Source organism: Juglans microcarpa x Juglans regia, chromosome 5D, assembly GCF_004785595.1.
Source record: "Juglans microcarpa x Juglans regia isolate MS1-56 chromosome 5D, Jm3101_v1.0, whole genome shotgun sequence".
In the NCBI taxonomy this organism is placed as follows: domain Eukaryota; kingdom Viridiplantae; phylum Streptophyta; class Magnoliopsida; order Fagales; family Juglandaceae; genus Juglans; species Juglans microcarpa x Juglans regia.
The window spans coordinates 27441006-27462327 of NC_054602.1; the positions used below are offsets into that span (position 1 = coordinate 27441006).

Here is a 21322-nt window from a genome sequence, read left to right on the forward strand (position 1 = left end):
GGATGGCAATTGTAGTTGACTTCTCTTGGATTTTTCACGATTTATGCAATCTAAACCTGACTCAGGGAATTTATTTGAATGACTAAAATAGTATTTTTAAGGATTTTTGTTGGACTGCATATGTAGGCATCGAGTTTACCCCTCACAAAAAGAGGAAAAACAGGAAGAAGAAGAAAGACATGTATCATGTTAGGTTTGGCAGTAGGATAATGCTATATGCCCTAATGTTTAGCAGTTGGGTCCAGGATTGTCCCAATTTGAGGTCCTTCTACTCAGCTTTTAACAACCAAACGAATTAGGCGAAATTGTTTTATTTTATATCATTTCATCTTATTATTATAATTATTTTAAATTTACAAATAAAATATAATAAAAAATTTAATTTTTTTAAATTCTAAAACAATAATAATATTAAAAAATAATATTCTAATAAATTAATAATATTTTATTTTTAAATTTCATCTCAATTTATTTCACCTCAACTAACCATCCAAACAACAACTGCATCCTCGTTAGTGTCTGGTTGTCTTGGTTCTTTTGTTTGTGGTTTCTGTTTTGAACTCTCTAGATTCTGGATCGGGATTTACCACTTTCAAAAACTTGGCAGAAAAGTATGGAGTCCAACCTGGACTTAGGACCTCTAAGCCCCATTTGGTTCTTAGTCTCATTTGAGTTTAACTCAGTTTAGTCTAATTTTAAGTTAAGTCTAATATCTAAATACCTAACTCTTAAATTATTAAATTCATTTCAGCTTAAAACATCTTTATAACCCACAATTTTTATCTATTCAACACTTCTTTACATGTTAGACCTGTAATTTTTTTTAACTTCTTATAAATACATCTAAACTGATCTTAATATCTAAATATATTTTAGGTGGATTATATAAAATTTAATTCACCATCTCAATTCACTATTATTTATAAAGAATTTAATTCATCTCAATTCAATTTAACATTCAAATCTAGCAAATATGCAGCGCCAAATGAAATCATATAACTTGAGAAACGTTACGATAACATTTAGGAAGAAAATAATTATAAATTTCAGAAAAAAAATAAACACAATACATGAGTTTTATTATTTTTAATTTCCACCACGTCTGTGTCATTACGGGCGATGGCTAATATATTTGGTCGAATCTTTTCTAAAAAAAAATAAAAAAATTTCCGTTTCAATTTCGCCATCACAAATGTTAAAGTTAAAGTGCCATATTCAATCAATCATCGAATTTCAAGTCTTTTCAAAAATAATCTATGGCAGACTTAGGTCGGTTTGTATGCGGAAGATTTTATTTATCTCATTTTATTATTATAATTTTTTTAAATTTTTATATAAAATATAATAAATAATTAAAATTTTTCAAATTTTAAAATAATAATAATATTAAAAAATTATTTTAACAAAATTTTATTTAACTTTTAACTTTTATTTAAAATTATCTCATCTCATCTCACTATCTAAATAAATCCTTAGTACGTGCCCCGAAATCATGTGGTATACTACTACTTAATGGGCATGCACAATGTGAACATGACGCGGCAAATGTTTTAAAAGATTAAGATTGTGTTTGGATATTGAGTTGAGTTGAACTTTTTATGGATAGTAGTGAATTAAAATGGTAAAATAAGTTTTATGGGATCTAGTTAAGATGAATTTAAATGTGTTTGAATGTTAAGATAAGTTTAGATGTATTTATATAAATTTGAAAAAGATTGTTGGTCTTACGTATAAAGAAATATTAAATTGAAAAATATTGTTGGTCTTACATGTAAAAAGATTTTAAGTTGAGATAAGTTTAATAATTTGAAAATTAAGTATTTAAATATTAGACTTAACTTAAAATTAGATCGAATTGAGTTGAACTCAAATAAGTATAACAACCAAACGGGACATATACAAGCAGTAACTTTAAAACTAATAGTAATTTTACAAACAGTAAAGGCCTAGACTAATTTTTTTTTTTTCCAAAAAACCAGTTGATGAAGTTTTGAAATTGAGCTTTTCTAAGGGAAAATTACTATTCAAGTATCTGGAGTTTGCACCCTTTCAAAAACTGGTACCTCTGGTTTAAAAAAATTTAATACTATCGATTATACTTTTGGTCAAGTTTCAAAACGGTCTCTTTGTCAAAATTTTATTAGTCTCCTAATAAAATTTGCTGATGTGGTATTTTTTTTTTTTTTTGTCTACTCTGCTGATGTGGTGGTTAACGGCTACTTCATGATCAATCAGAATATAACACGTATCATATTACGTACGCTGAACATTTCAAACTTTTCAAAGCGTACGGTCAATATACAATGTCAGCATGAACAGTAAAAAACAATATTATTTTTAAAAAAGGGTAAAATTGAAAAATAAAAATCACCTATATGTTGTAGAAAAATGAACAAGACAAAAAATAAAAATAAAAATAGCAAATCAGTTAGGTCTTTTTATATCTTTTCAAGTAAATTAGTTAAGAAAATCTTTCCACTTATTTTTTATTTTCTCTTATTAATTTTATTTTTATTTTTAGAAATAATTTTTAATCAACTTTGTTTTTAAGATTGTATTTTTTTAAAATTTAATGTTATTTTTTATATTTAGTTTTTATATTTTTCATTTTATGGATTTTAAGAAATCTACTAACTTTTTCAAATTTATATATTTTAATATGTTTTAGGAATTTTTAATGTTATTTTTTGAAATTTAACTTATAAACATTTTTATTTTATTTTATTTTATTTTTCCTTAAATTTATATATTTTCTTTATTTTAAATTCCTGCCGTACATACTATAATATGTGCAAATTTTCTATTAGTCATGACATGGTGATCAACTATCAAATTAGTATTTTTTTTTTATTAGGAAACCTATTGGTGGACCTACTAAAGCGTGTTTTGTAAGAACAGACTGAAGAGGGAGAAAGAATCATCTTTGACCCACATGTTTTGTTTCGGCCTTGATCACTATGGTTTGAGGCCCATGATGGCAGTCTAGAGTGGCAGTACAGTATATGTACATACATCCATTGAAGTAAATAGAAGATAAATGCAGCAAATATAAATAGAGAATAAGATATATAGATTTATGTGATTCGGCACAGGACCTACGTCCATGGGTCATTTTGGGGTGCAAATCCATTATAAATGAGAGTATTTTACAATATCTCATAACTTATTGTATAAATGATAACACTAGAGTTTCTTGGCTGAAAGTTGAAGAAACTCTCTCTAGTCACCCACAAGTGTGGAAGAAGAATAAGAAGCCTCTGAAAGTCTTTGATCTCAGATCCCTTTTGCTAAGCCCTTATCAGTGGTTGGTGAAAAAGTCGACTTTATGTCACTTCATATTTTCCTACCGTTACTGCATGTTTGACATTTTTCTTCCTTTTCCCTCATTTTGCCCTTACTTCCTCCCTTTCCCTCCTAACACATTTTTCTTTCCTCAACTTTTGTCTCATCTCTGTCCTTTTCTTGTCCCTTCCTAATGGCATATTATGGAGTTAGGTTTGGGGTTCCACATGGACCAGGAGATTTTATCCTTTCTAGTAACCATGCGATTTTTAAGGTTGTCTTGCTCCACAAAAGGATTATGAAAATCTACAAATCAAGCTACCTATAAAAAATAAACTTTGAACATTGATCATTGATCTTTTGTTTGTTGAGACATTGATGATATTTAAGCATAGGGCTCAGCTTCCAAGAGTTGGGTGGGAGCTGGACTCATCCACGCAAGAAGGCGATTGCAGAGCTCGGCTTGGAGAGCTAGATTGGACCTCGCAAGGTGGCGAGCATTTGCTTGGCAACCAAAGCTCAGCGTTTGCTAGAGAAGATGTTGCTGCCGAGGTGTAAGCGCGGAGCATCTTTGTAGAGAATATCACGGGATCTGGAATCGACTGCGCTTGATATGGGAGACAGAGCTCGACCACGTTGCTGCGGCAGGAGAAAGAGCTCAATCACGTTGCTGCTAACTAGACGGGATCTGAAATCGACTACACTGGGAGAGAGAGCAAGCCGAAAGAGAGAGCTCGATCGCACTAGGTGCAGGAGATAGAGCACGACCACATTGTTGCGAACCGAGCTAGAGATGGAATCGATTGAGCTAGTGCAGGAGACAGAGCTCATTAGCAATGAGTGCTGGTGTTTAGTGGGCTTTTACTCCTTGATTTGAGCTGTTTGTTTGATGTTTGCATTTATGTGTAGATGTTAGAGTTTATTTTTAGTAACCAACACTTAAGTTGTTAGTGAGCCCGTTGACCCCCTGGGTCCATTTTAGGCAATCGTCAAACCTGTCAACTCGTTCTCGAAGGAAACCTGTGTTGTGTGAAGTCTGGAGGCTCGTTCCCAGAGGTAACCTGCTGCAGTGGGTGTGGCATGAATGTAAGAACTTGGCATTCGCTAGAGAAAATGCAACTGCAGAGGTTCTAGAGTAGAGGATCGACTTAAAGAATCAGGTGGGATCTAGAATCGACAACGTTGGGTGGCGAGGAGGGACTAAGACACTTAAGAGAGGCATTCCCTCCTTTGACCACTAAGGTTCAGATGCGGTTTATCAGATTATGGCGATGGGGGACTAGGACACTTAGGAGAGGTATTCCCCTATTTTTCATAGAGTGCGGACATGAGTTTGACTTTAGCAAGATCTAGAATCGACCACACTAGGGTAAAGGGGGGACTAAGACACTTGGGAAGGATGTTCCCCCGTTGATCATTGGGTGCAGGAGCGGCTTATCGGCTTATGAAAATGGGAGACTGGAATACTTGGGAGAGGTGTTCTCCCAATGGTCACTGAGTGCATGCCCAACTTTGACTTTGACAGGATCGGATCTAGAATCAATCATGCTGGGGCAAAAGGGACTGAGACACTTGAGAGAGGTGATCCCCCGTTGTTTGGCGGGTGCAAGCGCGGCTTACTGACTTACAATGAGGGGGGATTGCGATACTTGGAAGAGGTGTTCCCTCATTGGTCGCTGAGTGTAGGTGCGAACTTGACTTTTGTGGGATCTAAAATCGACAGTACTCGGGCAAGTGGGGGCTAGGACACTTGGGAGAGGTGTTAAGCAATTCTCTTTAAAAATTAATATATTAAGCAATTCTCTGAAGACTAATGAAGTCTTTTCGGCAATACGTATGGAATTCGTTTCATTCTCATGTTTCTTCATGTTCTCTGATCAATTCTAATTCGAACTTGATAATCATTAAATACTTCTCGGACTTCAATGATCGACATTTGGAGTTGGGAATTATTGTTGTGACCCAAATGGATTATTACAGTGCTATTGAAAAGAGGTAATTAAGTAGCATTTACATTTCTGCAAACTCGACATCTAAATGATTTGTGAATTGGAATATCAAAGAAAGAGTCTTGTCCCCTCAAAATAGAATTTTCTCAATTTCACTTAAAATAAAATATGAGATTTTTTTTATTATTTGTTTTACATTTGTATATATTCATTATAAATGATATCCATGTCATGTGTGTGCATCTCAAAAAGCATGGTATATTTATTCCATTTAATCAAGTGTCAATATTGTTGGAAGAGAAATACTACTCTTACACTAAGAAAAGTTAAAGAAAAATGCTAAATGCAACCGTCTTGGGGGACCAGTGCGTACCCGTGTCCTACATGGTGGTTTAATGAAACGAACCGTTTCATTCGAAATAATGTTGCGATTTGTTTCAGTTTGGTCTCCCGGACCCCCGGTAGCTTTTCCCTCCCTCCTTTCCCTTTCCCTTTCCCTTTTCCTTCTCCTTCTTATCTCCACGTACCCTTTCTCCTCTGATCTTCTCCATCTCCATCTACTCTGAAACTGATCTCCATCTTCGTCAGATTCGTCTCCTCTGATCTTCTCCATCTCCTCTGATCTTCTGGATCTCCGCATCTCTTCTAACTCAATCTTTTTGTCAGAAACTTCGGACATGGGAAGCACAGTTCAAGTCTGGTATAAAAGTATTCCATTTAAAACTAACCTCCAAAACTTTTAGCAGCACGGTGGTATTAGGTGTTTTGGAAGCTAAATGGGAGACACCCGAATCAGATAGAAGCTTTTTTACAGCTTTAAAACATGGAAAGGCAGAACATACAATTATAGCGCAAGATCATCTTCAGGTGGAGTCAACCAAGTTTGGTAACATTAAATTAGCACATCCTGCAAAGCTTCAACCGTTGGTCGACATCAACAAGAGCAAGAGTGAAAGGTTTTGCTCACCGTCTCTTTTCATTGAAATTGTTTCTCCTTCCACTCCTTGTAAGTGCAGTGGAATGCGAGTAGTTCCAGATATCGGTTGTAAAAAGCACCTAGAGGAAATTGATTATGAGCATTCTGTGCAAGTGGTCAAATGGCTAGAGCATGAAGGGCACCTGGATGAAGATTTTAGAGTAAAATTTCTCACTTGGTTCAGCCTCAAAGCCACAGAACAAGAGAAAAGGGTGGTTAATGTCTTTGTGGCTACTTTGCTTGACGACCCTCCTAGTTTAGCCGGACAGCTTATGGATACCTTCATGGACAAGATACATTGTGAACAAAAACCAATTAATATTTTAGAGAGTAACCAAAGACATGTAGGCTTTTTCTGGCAAAACAGAAAAATATATTTGGCTGCTTCAAGCCAGAAAAATGTGAAGCTCCTTGATTTTTATCTAAAAAAAAAAAGAAAAGGAGCCATTCACAAAGTCTCTCTCTCTCTCTCTGTCTCACTTGGTTTTCAGATTTTAACAAGTCATTCCAACAATGTCCTTCAAACTCGTTCCTTCTTTCTTTTCTTTTTTTCCTTTTTTTCTTTCACTAAGAAAGAAATTCAGCTACATTGAAAGCATCCCAGGCGTGCTTTTACCCCATCCATCCTCCTTCCCATTCCCCTTCAACGTGGATGGATACGGCACCCCAGAAGCATGGCAGTTCCAAGGCACTGCTCTTGCATCCCCAACTGAATTCTATGATCACCAATACAACCAGCCTTTGAAAATAACACCTTCCATGAGCAGCCTCGAAGCCCTTCTCTCCAAGCTTCCCTCAGTTGTGCCGCCAACCACAGTGCCACAGTCACATGAGTTCATATCATCATCTTAGAAGATATTAGAATTTATTGAAATGGAAATAGCGAAGGAGGAGATTGATGAAGATATATATAGCCCTGAACTCAAAGTGGGTGAGAGTAGCAGTTCCATAGCAGCCAATCGTCGTCAAAGCATTTCCATCAGAACCAAGATTAGAAAGTGAAAACCGGTGCCGGACCCAACAACAGTAATGGATTCTAGGGCTCACTATTGGTACAACAACTGGGTTTTTATTAGATTGTATGAGAATTGAGTGCTTGATGCACGTCTAACATTGGGGGTTCCTGATCTACTAGGTTAAGCTTTAGCTTTACACAAGTCTGAATCTTCCCAGTTCCTCCGTCCCAGACCCAGACGCGAAAGCGATTTTCCCTCTCCTGAAATCTAAAATTTGATTTTCCCTCCCTCCTTCCCATTTCGTCGATTCTGTGATTTTCTTTTTCTTTTTAATATATCGGCTCAACTGATTCTCCAACGGTTGTGGGCGACGGTTGCATGTAGAGCATTGTTAAAAGTTAAATGAGTTTATGTTTTGTTTTTTGTTTTTAATATGACTTGACAGTGCCACATGGTATTGTTAGATTAAGCGGTCCATCTCAGTGGCAAACTCAAATGGCTAAGTAGCATTGTCCTGTTATAAAACAAATATATTATTTAAAAAGAATTGAAAATTAGCTGAAGTTAAAATAAAAAAGAACACATAAAGAAACCGTTGTTAAAATACATATAATCTAAAAGAACAAATAAACTTTAGTTTTTAGATATAATAAAGAAGTTAATATTCCAAGAAATCCAAAGAAAAACATTTAAAGATCTTTTGAAATACAAATAGAAAAATATTTATTTTGTTTTCTTTTATTATTTTCTAATATTTATGCTAAATGTACATTGTTTAAAATTATTTAAAAGCTAACTGTACATGAGTTTCAGACGTGTAGTCCTCCTATAATTGGCTATAACGTGTTACGTTAGTGTTTTTTTTTTTCAATGATCAGTAGATTAACTGAACTTGATGGATAGAACAAACATCATTTTTCATTTCCTAGGACGACAATAATGGGATAAAAGGAAGAAGAATTTATTAAAAAGTAAAGAACCCTACAACAAGAGCAAAACATCATCCCACAATCTCCTAATCCAAAGGCTCATTCTTGAAAGTAGAGTGGATTGAAACAATGCTACGCCATTATTTTTCTTTCCCAGTGACTGGCTGAAGTGATTAGAAGTTAAATCCAAAAGTAGTGTGGATTGAAACAATGCTGCAAACTAAGGAACAGTCATATGAGACATTAAGGCTTCGTTTGGATTCATAACTCATCTCAACTCATCATTATAACTTTTTCAAATTCCAACACAAAATATAATAAATAATTTAACCTTTTCAAATTTCAAAATAATAATAATATTAAAAAATAATATTCTAACAATATTTTATTATCTCAACTCAACTCAACTCAACTCACTTCAACATCCAAACGCAACCTAAGACATTCTTTGTCGACAACTCAATGCAAAACTCAAATCCTATAGTAAGACATACTTCAAAGATGATCACAAATTGCCTTTGTGAAGTCACTAGTAGATGAACTACCACCAAGGTCAGCTGTTCGGTACTTCCCTTCTGCAATTGTGTCGAGGATAGCATTTTGGATCTGATCAGCTTTATCATGGAGATTGAGATGGTGCAGCATTGAGACACCACTCAGCAGCAAAGCAGTTGGATTCGCCAAATTCTATATAAACTCAACCACAACAAATATAACTGAGTTTCACACATTTTGTTTCATAGGAAGTATGCTTAAAGAAACACAGAGTTACAAGTGTGTATGGTAGCACAAGGGATGTTTTAGAGGGCGGAAGAGGGGGGCGAAAGGAACCAAAAGGAGAAAGTTGCAAAAAAAATTGTAGTCTATAATCCTCTCCTAAAACCATCTTCTCTAGGCCATGTGTCATTAATTGCTGGCACTTTGAAGAAGTGCCATGGTAAAAAGACTCAGTTACAGCTTGTCTAAAAAGGCTAACTAAAAATGCAACACCTAGTACTAGTGTCCCATATCACTGATGGTCAAGAATAAAAATAACAACACCTATAACTGTATAAGATCAAGGGAACACCTGTTGAAGGTCTTAGTATTACCATTATTATTATTTGTAGAATGGGCATCAAAGTGGAATAGTCTGCCACCACTTTTTGACTGCTTTAGAAGCCTGTTCAGGTTCTATTCTCTCAAACAAATCATCCTGGAAATTCGACCATTCTACCATCCTTTTTTTCTTATTCTAAGGATACGTAATTCTACCATCTCATCATACCAAACGGTACCTACACTAGCCACATGACTAACAGAGCTTTCTTCCCTTTCTCATCTTAATCAGTGAAATACCCTGTTTATAAAAGTCCCAGAAAACCTAATTGTGTCTGGTATGGTAATATAGGATGAACACAAACTGAATAATGTCTTGAACCTAGAAGGAAGGGGAGGGGGGATTATCATCTTTTGGATAACCTATAGGAAACTTATGTTTCATGCTAATCCTCCGAGCAAGGCCAAAAATCAAAGTTTAATATCCGCAGTGACAGGAGGAAGGGGAAGATCTAGCACGATTTTTAAAACGAGAAGGCATATAAATGGCTATACATGATTACATACCAATATTGGAAACACAAAAATCATAAATCACTTTGAGGTCTAACCTTCCCAGCAATCTGAGGTGCTGAACCATGTACAGCTTCAGCCAGGGCAATTCCTCACTCACCAATATTGCAGCTGCAAATTAAGTCATAACGCCAGATGATCTAGTTATAGATGATTGGTGTTAAGCCTAATCCCCCTACCAACCCAGCACATACGTCACCGATAATGTCACCATATAGATTAGGCATCACCAATACATCAAAAAGAGCTGGATTCTTCACAAGCTGCGCATTTAATAAAACCAGAGGTCAGTGCATAAAGTTACATGCTGGAAGAAATGCAATTTCACAGCATGCCTTAAAAGTTAAAATGGTTTTATTTATTAAGATAGGACATTGCAAGAAAGGAAACCCATATGCACACGCATCAAATTGAATGATCATAGAGAGACTCATATCTAGACCATCATACAGCAATTGTCAATAACAACTTCCTCATATGTAATCTCAGAGTACTTCTCTGCAACCTCACGACAACACTGCAAGCAAAGCCAACTGAAGTCAAGATGATGTTATTAGGTTAAACAATCTAGAATCTATAGTCTATGCATCTGCTAGTGCAGACCTTTAGAAAAAGACCATCAGTTTTCTGCATAATGTTCGCTTTGTGTATTGCAGACACTCTCCTCTTCCATGGGTCTTGGCATAGTGAAAAGCATATTGAGCCACCCTCAAATTGGCCCGTCGAGTAATGATCTTGAGGCTTTCAACCACAACTCTGACCAACTAGCATCAAAAGTAGGGAACAAGTTCAGATTCAAGCGCATCTAATATTGCCAACATTCATCTGTATATATCAAAGTACACTTACTTGATGTTCAACTCCACTGTACTCCCCTTCTGTGTTTTCGCATATAGTTGTAAATACAAAAGTTTGGCTAGGACTAAGTGACTAAATGATAGAGTTTATCCTATCATTATATTTGTATTTTTGGATAAATGTAAAATAATTATTGACTTTATCTATAAGTCAGTTATGTGTAAATCGAGTTCATAAGGATCTGCACGTATCCAAAACAGAAGATTGAACTGGGATCAGAAACTGCAGTGAAGAGTTATCGCGAAATATTAGCAATCCATCAGAAGACGTTCTCGCGATAGACTTGATCTGTTAGTAGAGTCCTACCTCAATTGGAACCCTTTCCAGACTTTATATTTAAAGGGATTCGGTTTAATAACTCTTTGAGGAGTTTTAGCCAGGAATTATCGAGAGTATATTCTGAGTGCTCGAGAGTGAAAATTCACTTGAGAATTTTCATCTCTCCTTGAGTGTGATCGTGCTCCAAGTTTGGAGGATCGTTGATTGGATTTCAGCTATTGGAGTTCCTAGAGAAAATGCAATATTTGAATATCGCCAGAAGTTCTGACTGTTACTGCGGTAGAAGACAAACAGGTCATTTGTCTAGTCAATTAAGAGAGTCAATACAAATGTTTTGTTATTGAGAACTTATTTGTAATTTGATTTTCAAATAATAAAATTGTCTTTTCTGGGTTTGGCTACCCCGTAGGATTTTACCTTCAAGAAATTCTTCAAAGAATTTCCCTTCGTAACCAATCGTTGTCATATGCAAATTTATTTATTTACTTCAAGTATTTTGATTATTTAAATAGCCACAAGATAGAGAACTAACCAAGTTGTTCAAGTGAATTGGTACACAATCTTGTGAATATACAGGGATTCATTGAGAATTTCAATAGTGATAAGATTTACATCATCATACCGAGTTTCATAGCCAGGGAGGCTGGAGCAAGGCCGAACATTAGCATATAAATTTAATTCTTTCCTTAAGAGTAAGATTCAAAGAACGATGACCTTTTCCAATGGGTGTGGCCATAGGCCCTTTCAAGCCTACCCCATTTCGTCGTACAGATTCTAAGCTTTCCCATGTTAGGAAACTTTGAGTTCTAGGATCTATTTGGTCCCCAACGTAGTGCTCTTCCCATTCAATTGGAACATCAGCTGCTTTAAATATCTGTGTAAATTTGTGCGATGAAACTAATCTGAACATGACTATATTAGACAAATGATGACAGTATCATCGGTAAAATATTGGTATCTCACATTCTTGGAGACTCAAACATTCAGATGCAAGCAACACATATTCTTCAGCAATATATGCAAGTTAAGGCATTCTAAAAACAACTATCAACATAGAATTCCATATCTAATATGACCTGTTCAAATTTTTGGATATAGGAGCAAAAATAGAACATAAATCTATAAAAAGGCATAAATATTAGAAAGAAAAAAGGAGCACAGAACCAACCATGAACATTCAAAACAAAGAAAGAAACGATAAAGAGAGGAGGGCCCAATAAAATCTGATCATTCCATATTCCTTGCAAATGAAAACAAAAACCACATAAGTGCTCAATAAAACATCACCATTCAAAACACTTGCAATCCAAACAAATAAATAAACAAAACAGATGTGGTCATTGAATCCTAACTAAGAATCCTACTGAAAGAATACCACAAATGAAAATGAATCCAAACATAGAAGATATTGGCACTTTTCAAGACATTGAAGATAACTTTGCATCCTCAACCCCCATTCCCAAGCCAAAAGCTTGTTTGTTACTGAGAATTTTTGTAAGTTCTTGAAAAGAAGATGTGTTTTGTATTGGGTTTTGAGAAAATGGGTAGCAACAATGAGAAGTTGTTTGTATAAAAAGGTTTTGAGATATGCTTGTATTGAGGTTTGTGAAAGAGGATAGGTATATTTGAATAGTTGTTTGAATAAAGTTTTTATAAGAGGTGTTAATTTTTTTTTTAAGTTTTGGTGGAAGCTCTTTTGGTCGTTGTGTGTTTGTTTTTAAGTTATCAGGAAATAGAGCAAATGATTTGATGAAAATTTTATTTCTTTGATTTTGGAGAATAAGAGAAATTTTGCTATTTAAAAGATGTTTGTATTGAATATTGAAAACTTAAAAAAACTATTTGAAGTTTCTTTTTTTAAAAAAAAAAAATAGAAACTAAACATAGCTTAAGGCTCCACCAACGTTCATTTCTCGGCATGAATGTCTGCTCTCATGCCCATTAATTTCCTCAGCTTCCCCTGTGCTCGTTGTAGCTGCTTGAATTGAAACAAAATTATTCAACAGTCCAGAAAGTGCTATCCTTGTGCATTGACTATACATCAGAGTCGATCTCAATCCAAGTAGGCTTTTTTTTTTTCCTCTCCGGAAGATATTTCAGCATACTTCTAAAGTACTGGCCGACTCCATCAATTCCATCAAAGTGTAACGCCCAGAAAAATATGTTAAAATTCTTTTGACAATCCTTCTACCTTGACAATGAAGATTGAATTATTAAATATCTAATACATCTTCAACCGATCTTTTCTTTTTGTGGGGTGTTGGAGACAGGTGGCTTAACTCAGATTTTTTGTAGGGAAAGCAAGATAAGAGTACTCATACGTAATTATTACTTCTTAAAGCATGCATTATGCCTTTGATGCCATTTACGCTTGAATTCCTATAACTGGATAATGATGTGCTTACTCTAATTCCATTTATTATCTACTGTCTCGTTGATTTTTCCATTTTCAATTACTCTTTTGAAAAGAGTGAGATTATATAATAAGTACATAACCAAGGTGGTAGCTTCAGCTTGTGAAGTGAAGAAAACAAAACGAAAGAAAATAGAAAGTGTGTACTCAGATACCCAATATCACTAAAAATCTGACCAAAAATAAGAGAGAAAATTCAGAATAACGCTGCGTGCCACCATTCAATGAGTCATTCTTATCTAATCTACCCATCCTCACTTGCAGATTATTAGTGGAAAAATGACCCACAAATACAAGAATTCCGGCCCCATGAGAAATTCACCATTTGCGAGCTTTTACATCACCATCACGAAGAGAAGAAGAAGAAGAGCTTTTACATACAACACATTGGAAAATGGCAGACTTCACCAAGATAGTATCATGAGATTCGGCCATTAACCAAACCCATCAATTCTCTTCTCCCAAACATCTCACCCTGGGAAATTGAATGCCTACACCTTGTAGCAAAGTAAAACATGAGCCAAGCCACCATGAAATAAACCTCCAAAACTGAATTAAACATCCCTGAAAAAATGTCCCAAAGACCCATGCAAGAATTCCTCACATACAGGCCATAAAAGAGAGCTTCGAAACACATAATCTGGGTGGTCCGATTCATCATCGTCGATATTAAATGCCAACCTTCCCCCGTTATCTCCCTTCAAGTCCTCCACGGCTCCGCCATCGCAACCCAAGCACCCACAGCAAATACTGGAGCCACAAACGCATCCACCCAGGACCACATAATCATAAACTTCGAAATCTCTTCCTCATAACCTCTAATCTTGGGAGACATAAGCGAATACGGCATCATAGTCAACCTCACAAGAAGCTTAATTTGTGTGTCCTCATCTTCAATTTCGCAGAAACACCATATTCGAAGCAATTGCGTTTGTATGCATCTCACCACATATCTCATCCAAACAAACAAGAAAAGCCGCCTGATGCCCAATCTTGAACCCTCTCACATTGCATCAAGAAATGGATGGAACCTCTCTAATAGGTCATTCATAACAGTATTGAAAACGATTCCCAACACAATTGAGTACATAGCGGTAAAAAAAAGATTGGTGACTGATAGAAAAACAAACAAAAAAAATCAGTGTTGTTGCGGCGTTCATAGGGAACTGGAAATCCATGACTCTTTCCAAGGCATCGGGGCGACAGGGATGTAGTCCGTTCATAGGGCACTAGAAATTCACGACTCTTTCCAAGGCGTTGGGGCGACGAGGATGTAGCATGTTCATAGGGAACTGAAAATCCACAACTTTCTTTTTGTTTATTATCTTTGTGTTTGGGTGTTATGGTTCCAGTTAAGGAGTAGAAGAAGAACTAGATGGAGAATAAGAACACAAGAAACAATAATGGAGAATGATTATAAGGAATGGAATTCAACATATAGCTATGGCTTGGGATGTTCGAGGCTCCCTCACCCAAACAGAAAGATAATCAGTAAAAAGAAAACAAAACAATTGGATTGGAGTCAGTCCAAGACTTGGAAAGAGTCGTGGATTTCCAGTTCCCTATAAACGGACTACATCCCCGTCGCCCCGATGCCGCAACAACACTACTTTTCCTTTTTGTTTTTCTATCAGCGGCCAATCTTTTTTTTATCGCCACGTATTCAAGGAAGAGTAGTGATAAACATACAATACTTTACACAACACTTTTTACAACACATTATAAAATAAGGATATTTTTATAAAATGATGTTAGTTTTATAAGGTATTTTACAAAAATACCCCTCCTTTTAAAACATTGTTGTTTAAAGTATTGTATAAAGTGTTGTGTGTTTATCATTTTTTTTCAAGGAATCGTTTTCAATATTATTGTGAATGTCCTATTAGGGAGGTTCCATCCATTTCTTGATATAACGTGTGAGGGTTCAAGATTGGGCCTCGGGCGAATTTTCTTGTTTATTTGGATAAGATGTGTGGCAAGATACGTACAAACGCAACTGCTTGGGATATGGTATTTCAGCGAAATCAAAGATGAGGACACACAATTTAAGCTTCTTGTGAGGTTGACTATGATGTCATATTCGCTTATGTCTCCCAGGATTAGAGGTTATGAGGAAGAGATTTCGAAATTTTTTATTAGATGGTCCTGGGCAGATGCGTTCTTGGCTTCAATATTTGTTGTGGGTGTTTGGGTTGCAATGGTGGAACCATGGAGGACCCGAATGGAGATAACAAGGGAAGGTTGCTATTTAATATCGATGATGATGAACAGGGCCACCCAAATTATGTTTCGAAGCTCTCGTTTGCGGCCTATATGTGAGAGGAATTCTTGCACGAGTCTTTGGGACATTTTTTGCAGTAATGTTTAATTCAGTTCTAGAGGTTTATTTCAGGCTTAGCTCATGTTTTACTTTGCTACAAGGTGTAGGGATTCAATTTTCCAGGGTGCGATGTTTGGGAGAAGAGAATTGATGGGTTTGGTTAACGGTCGAAGATCATGATACTATCTCAGTGAAGTCTCGGCCATTTGCAAATGGTACTGGTTTTTTCCCCCATTTTCTCATGGCCGGAATTCTTGTATTTGTGGGTCATTTTTCCACTAATATTCTGCAAGTGAGGATGAGTAGATTAGATTAGAATATTGACTCTTTGAATGGTGGCACGTAGTGTTGTTCTGGATTTTCTCTCTTATTTTTAGTCAGATATTTTGTGATATTGAGCTCATCTGAGTACACACGTTTTGTTTTCCTTTTGTTTTTTTACTCCACAAGCTGCTACCACCTTGGTTATGTACTTATTATATGATCTCGCTCTTTCAAAAGAGGAATTGAAAATGAAAAAATCAACAATACAGTAGATAAGAAATGGGATCGGAGAAAGCACATCATTATCCAGATATAGGAATTCAAGAGAAAATAGCATCAAATGCATAATGCATGCTTTAAGAAATAATAATTACATATGAGTACTCTTATCTTGCTTGGGTAATTACGTATGAGTACTAGTACTCTTATTTTGCTTGGGAGTATAGTCGTATGAGAAATGCTAAATGTCCATAAGATTTCTTTCAAAAATTTCTTTCGATACAAATGTTTTTATTAATTCTTTTACTTAAGAATCAAAGAAATGTTTTTTAATTTTTTCTTTTTTTTTAAAATACTTAAGAAAATAAATGAAAAAAATAAAAATAAAAAATTGTTCATATCGGGACAAACTCGTGCCGGTGTATGTAGCACTGCTCATAGCCGTATATAGTTGTCATGGAGCGTGACGTGAGATTAGAGGCAATAGTTTCTTGCTCGACTCTTCTATGTAGCCGAAGGAGGGAAGTAGCTAGAGAAGTTGAGCTTTGTAGAGCAAGCTGAAAATGACACGAGGGCTACACACAAGATGAGTAAAAGAGGCAATTATGAGGAGTTCAAGGAAGAAAATAGCCATAATCTAAGGTCCCATTTGGATTCAAAAATAAGTTGAGATTATTTGTGAATAGTAGAATAAAATATTGTTAAAATATTATTTTTTAATACTATTATTGTTTTGAAATTTGAAAAGGTTGAATTGTTTATTATATTTTGTGTGAAAATTTAGAAAAGTTGTAATAATGAGATGAAATGAGTTGAGCTAAGTTTCCAATCCAAACCGAGGCTAAATCAACATGAGTAATGCATGTTGCTTTTTTGCCCGACATTAATCCATTTTGTCTTTTAAATCAGAGCTAGCTAATTATATATTAACATAAGTACGTGGCTCTTTATTCAGTGGTCTTTATCTTAAAATCATGGTTTTTCCTTTAGATGTTTTGATTGTCCTTGTTTCAATTTGTGAGTTTATATTATTCTTCACTTTGACTCTTGTATAAGATTGAAAGATTTTACATCCTACACCATCCTCTGACAATGAGGTGAATTATCCATCAATTTTTAAAATTTTAAATATAGACTAAAAATCAATCAAAAAATAATGCATGAGAAGTCACATGTAGAAAGCCGAATCTTAGGATAATATTGATTAATTAGCGCCAGATTGTAATAGCTTGCTAGAAATTCTATCAAAAATTTCTATAGGTTTTAAGACTTCATGAAAATTTCGTTAGTTTTTACGAATCGATCAATCGCATAGGTTTTAGTCTGTCAACACAGTCAGTATATCCACTCACTATGGTGCCAAAAATACGAGTTTTATTTATTTGAGATACTTAGAAGTGTCAGAATAGGATACGGTCTGCTCCATTAGTTTCCACCCACCCACTACTCATGAAAGCTCTCATATAGTCTTTGATGGGAAAGAGAATGCCACCTCACCATCACCACCTACAACACGCCACCTCAAGCCAGCCCATACATTAGGCAGTTTGCCCCTTACTTTGACCAAGACTTCCATCATTCAATCGTCATTCAAAGACCTTAATTCACTCTTCAGAATGTGTAAGAGGCGTGTAGGCCATTTTATCACTCATTTTATCCCTCTCATTTCGTTCTTGGAAAGAACACTTACAGTTTTCTCTCAGGCAGTTTTCTAAAATTTATTGCCTTGTGTTTTCAAAGTTCTTGTAAGTATTATCTCACTAATCGTCCTTCATAAAAGTTGTTCCCCTTTGAGTCTAGTTTCTGTGAGTACCTTTTTTGTTTTACTTCATGGTCATTTTATAGGTAAAAAATTATTCTAACCGTGTAAACGTCAATATGGGCTATAAACTGGATGGTATGTTATATTTTAGAGGTTTTGACTAAGCTAATTGTGAGATCTTGGTCTGAAAGTTTTCTAGAGTGTTGCTAACATGTTTATATGAGTGTCGGTTGAGGATTCGTTGCATGATAAAGGCATTTGATGAAAGCTTTTCTCGGATCTAGAAACTTAGAAACTAGAAGAAGAAAATTAGTTTTTGTTTTAAGAAAGTTTAGATCTTTTGTGGTTTAAGCTTACTCCAATGACTTTGATATCCTCATTTTATAATCCTAAGCCTTTTATCTACATATTAGGATATTGTTTTGAAGAATTTAGGAGTTTATTTGTGAAGATAGGATTTTTATGCAATAGAATACTTGGTTGGGTCAAAAGTTTGATGATTTCGGCTTAATCCATGTTTTGGTTTACTTTTAGCCATTTGATTTTAAGTTTAATGTTTGGATATACTTTAAGACATATTTTTAAGCCATATGATGTTTTTGGTTTGAAGTTTTTATCAAGTTATGTTCTGGATCAAGTGTTGGTTCAAATGAAAGTTGAGAAACGATTCTATTTTTGCTCAAGCGTTGGAGCCGATTACTTCAAGTGAGATTCTATGATTTTCGATGACTTTTATGTATTGATTCAAAGCATATTAGTTCTTAGGATGTGTTATGAACATCTTAGAAGAAAGTTTAAAATTTGTTGAGTTCTTGGAGATGTTTTAAAAATAGTCAAAACCTTGAAATTAAAAGATTTGTGTTTTGGTTAAAAAGTTTGGATCCTTTTACTAAAAAAGTTGTATTTATGTAAAGTGGATTTTGTTGGTTTTTTTAAGCATACTTCTAAGTATAGAATGTTATGATCTATGTTGCAATGTTTTGATTTAAGCATGAGTTTTGAAGTTAGATAAAATTACAACAAAAATAAAAGAAAAATGGCCTGAGTGTTTCGGCTATAGTGTGTTTCTCCTAGTTATATTTTTTTTTTCAAATTTTTCTAAGTATATATTTGAGTTTAGAATAAAATTTACATTATAAATATAAATTTTAGTGATCTTTTTAATTAGGATGTGAAATCCTTAAGTTAAGGATAAAATTGTCATTTTCCCACATGTAGAGGTTAAAATTATAATTTTACTCTAAGATAGCATTTTTCACGTCTTTAAGTTATTAGTGATGAAGTTTCTAATATTTAGAATCCATACTTATAGTTTCTCGTGTTTTGTGTTTTTCCCCATAATGCGACAATCACTACTTACATTATCCTTAAGTTAAGGATAAGGGAACAATTGTTTAAATACTTACGTTATCCTACATGTCATACTATTTCATATCACTATATGTTTGATTGTTACACATTATATTCTATAACGATAGATTTCTCCATCATATTATATATTCTATCATGAAATATTTTTCTATTATACTAAATATGTTCTATCATGTAAAGTTATCTATCACATTTTATACCATGTCACGCAATGTTATTCATATGTTATGTCATACTATGCAATGTTATCTGTCACGTGTTATGACATGTCATGTAATATTATTTGTTACAAATTATGTCATGTCATGAAATATTTGTCTGTTATATGTTATGTCATGTTATGAAATATTTTTCTGTTTCATGTCATGCCAGGTCATTCATTTCACGTACCTGTCATGTTATGTTAGGTCAGTCTATCTATCATTTCCTTTCATGTCACGCCATATCTCGAGTTTGAAATATGTCTCCAAAACAATATCTTTCAAGTCTAGTCATATTACGTCAACTTATAGTCAAGTTATTTTTCAAATCATTACGATTCTATCATGATAATCCTATGAGACAAGAATACTTTATCATAGTAACCCCATGTGACAAGACTACACTATTGTGGTAATCTCACGAGACAAGAACATTGTGGGAACTCCATGAGACAAGGTCATCGTTGTAATCCCATGAGACAAGATTACAATTCTAGTTCATGATTATCTCACGTTCAAGTTCATGTTCAATTTCACATTAAGTTCATGTTCAATTTCAAGCTCAGCTTCACGTTACTTTTTTCACATTCATTTCAAGTTAATGTTTAGTTTCAATTCAATTTGATGTTACATTATGTTCAAGCTCAAGTTCATGTTAAGTTTATATTCAAGTCAGTTCATGATTCAAGTTCATGTCATGTCAAGTTTCATGTTCAGTCCATGCTCAATTTAAGTCATGTTAGCTCATGCCATGTCACATATCAAGTTATGACATGCTTATTTGATTATGCATTCATGCCTTTATCGCCATGCATGCATTTGTATACTGCATATTAAGTTCTTTGTTAACTTGTTATGATTTGTACTCAAATTCCACTATGGTAGTCCCAACTACTATTCCTCCGAGAATGGTAGATCATGTGCCAGGATGAGGAAACGTAGTAGATGACTTACTGGATGTGGTCGACCAGACAACAAAAGCACGATGCAGAGCCCATCATTTCAATGCTCCGTTTCATCGATGGTAATATGGCATCCTTAACCAAGTTACAGGAGCTACTCGATGGATTAACCTAGCAGTTACCTTAGTTTTTCATCTACTTAGGGAGCTCTATCTCCAATACAATTTATGTTACATACCTGTTGAACAAGTACTATAACTTTTTGGATATCAGTTATCATGTGAATTTCAATAAGTAGGTTTATATTTTTGGGATACATTACTTCTAATTCATAATATTGCTCAAAGAAAAAAATTATTCACCAAGAATATTGTATATTGCTAAATGCATGCTAGTTACATTGCATTTTTACTTGTCATGAACGGAAGTAAGTAACCTTTGTTGTATGTCGTAACCTTTCAGAGTTCTTCCAATCCCAAGTAGAATTTGGGACACCACATTATCAATTATGGGACAAATTAGTAATCCCAATAACAAAAATGGAATTATTCTATAGAATACTATCAACTAAATAATAAACTTATTATTACTAATTGTATTTGGATCTTAATGATCTTGAAAAGGCTGTAAACTCAAATGTAACACGTAGACTGTTCCGATGTTTACAAGGATATATAAGATCCTTGCCTATTCAATAAATATCTTAGTACATTGTGCAATCACATTTAGAATTATCGGGATACTAATCTTTAAGACATAATCAATAATCACAATCAAATTTAAAGCATTTAAAATAGAGTTAAATATGTAAATTTACTACTAAAATTCAATTGTAAATAGAAAATTTAATAGCGACTAATATAATTTAAATCTTTAAATATTTTTTTGTTAAACAAAATTTTTGGGCTATAATATAAAGTGAGGCGAAGCCCACCAAAACCAACACAATAGTCTTCAGCAGTCAAACTTAGGCCCATTTTAAAATCAAGCCCAACAAAATACAGGTTCAAAACAGGTTACGATTTGGCTTA

General features: G+C 34.5%; 1 pseudogene; it reads right to left on the reverse strand.

Moving 5' to 3' along the window:
- Positions 1–8541: 8541 nt before the first annotated feature.
- On the reverse strand, positions 8542–11981 carry LOC121264156 (annotated as a pseudogene).
- Between the last annotated feature and the right edge of the window lie 9341 nt (positions 11982–21322).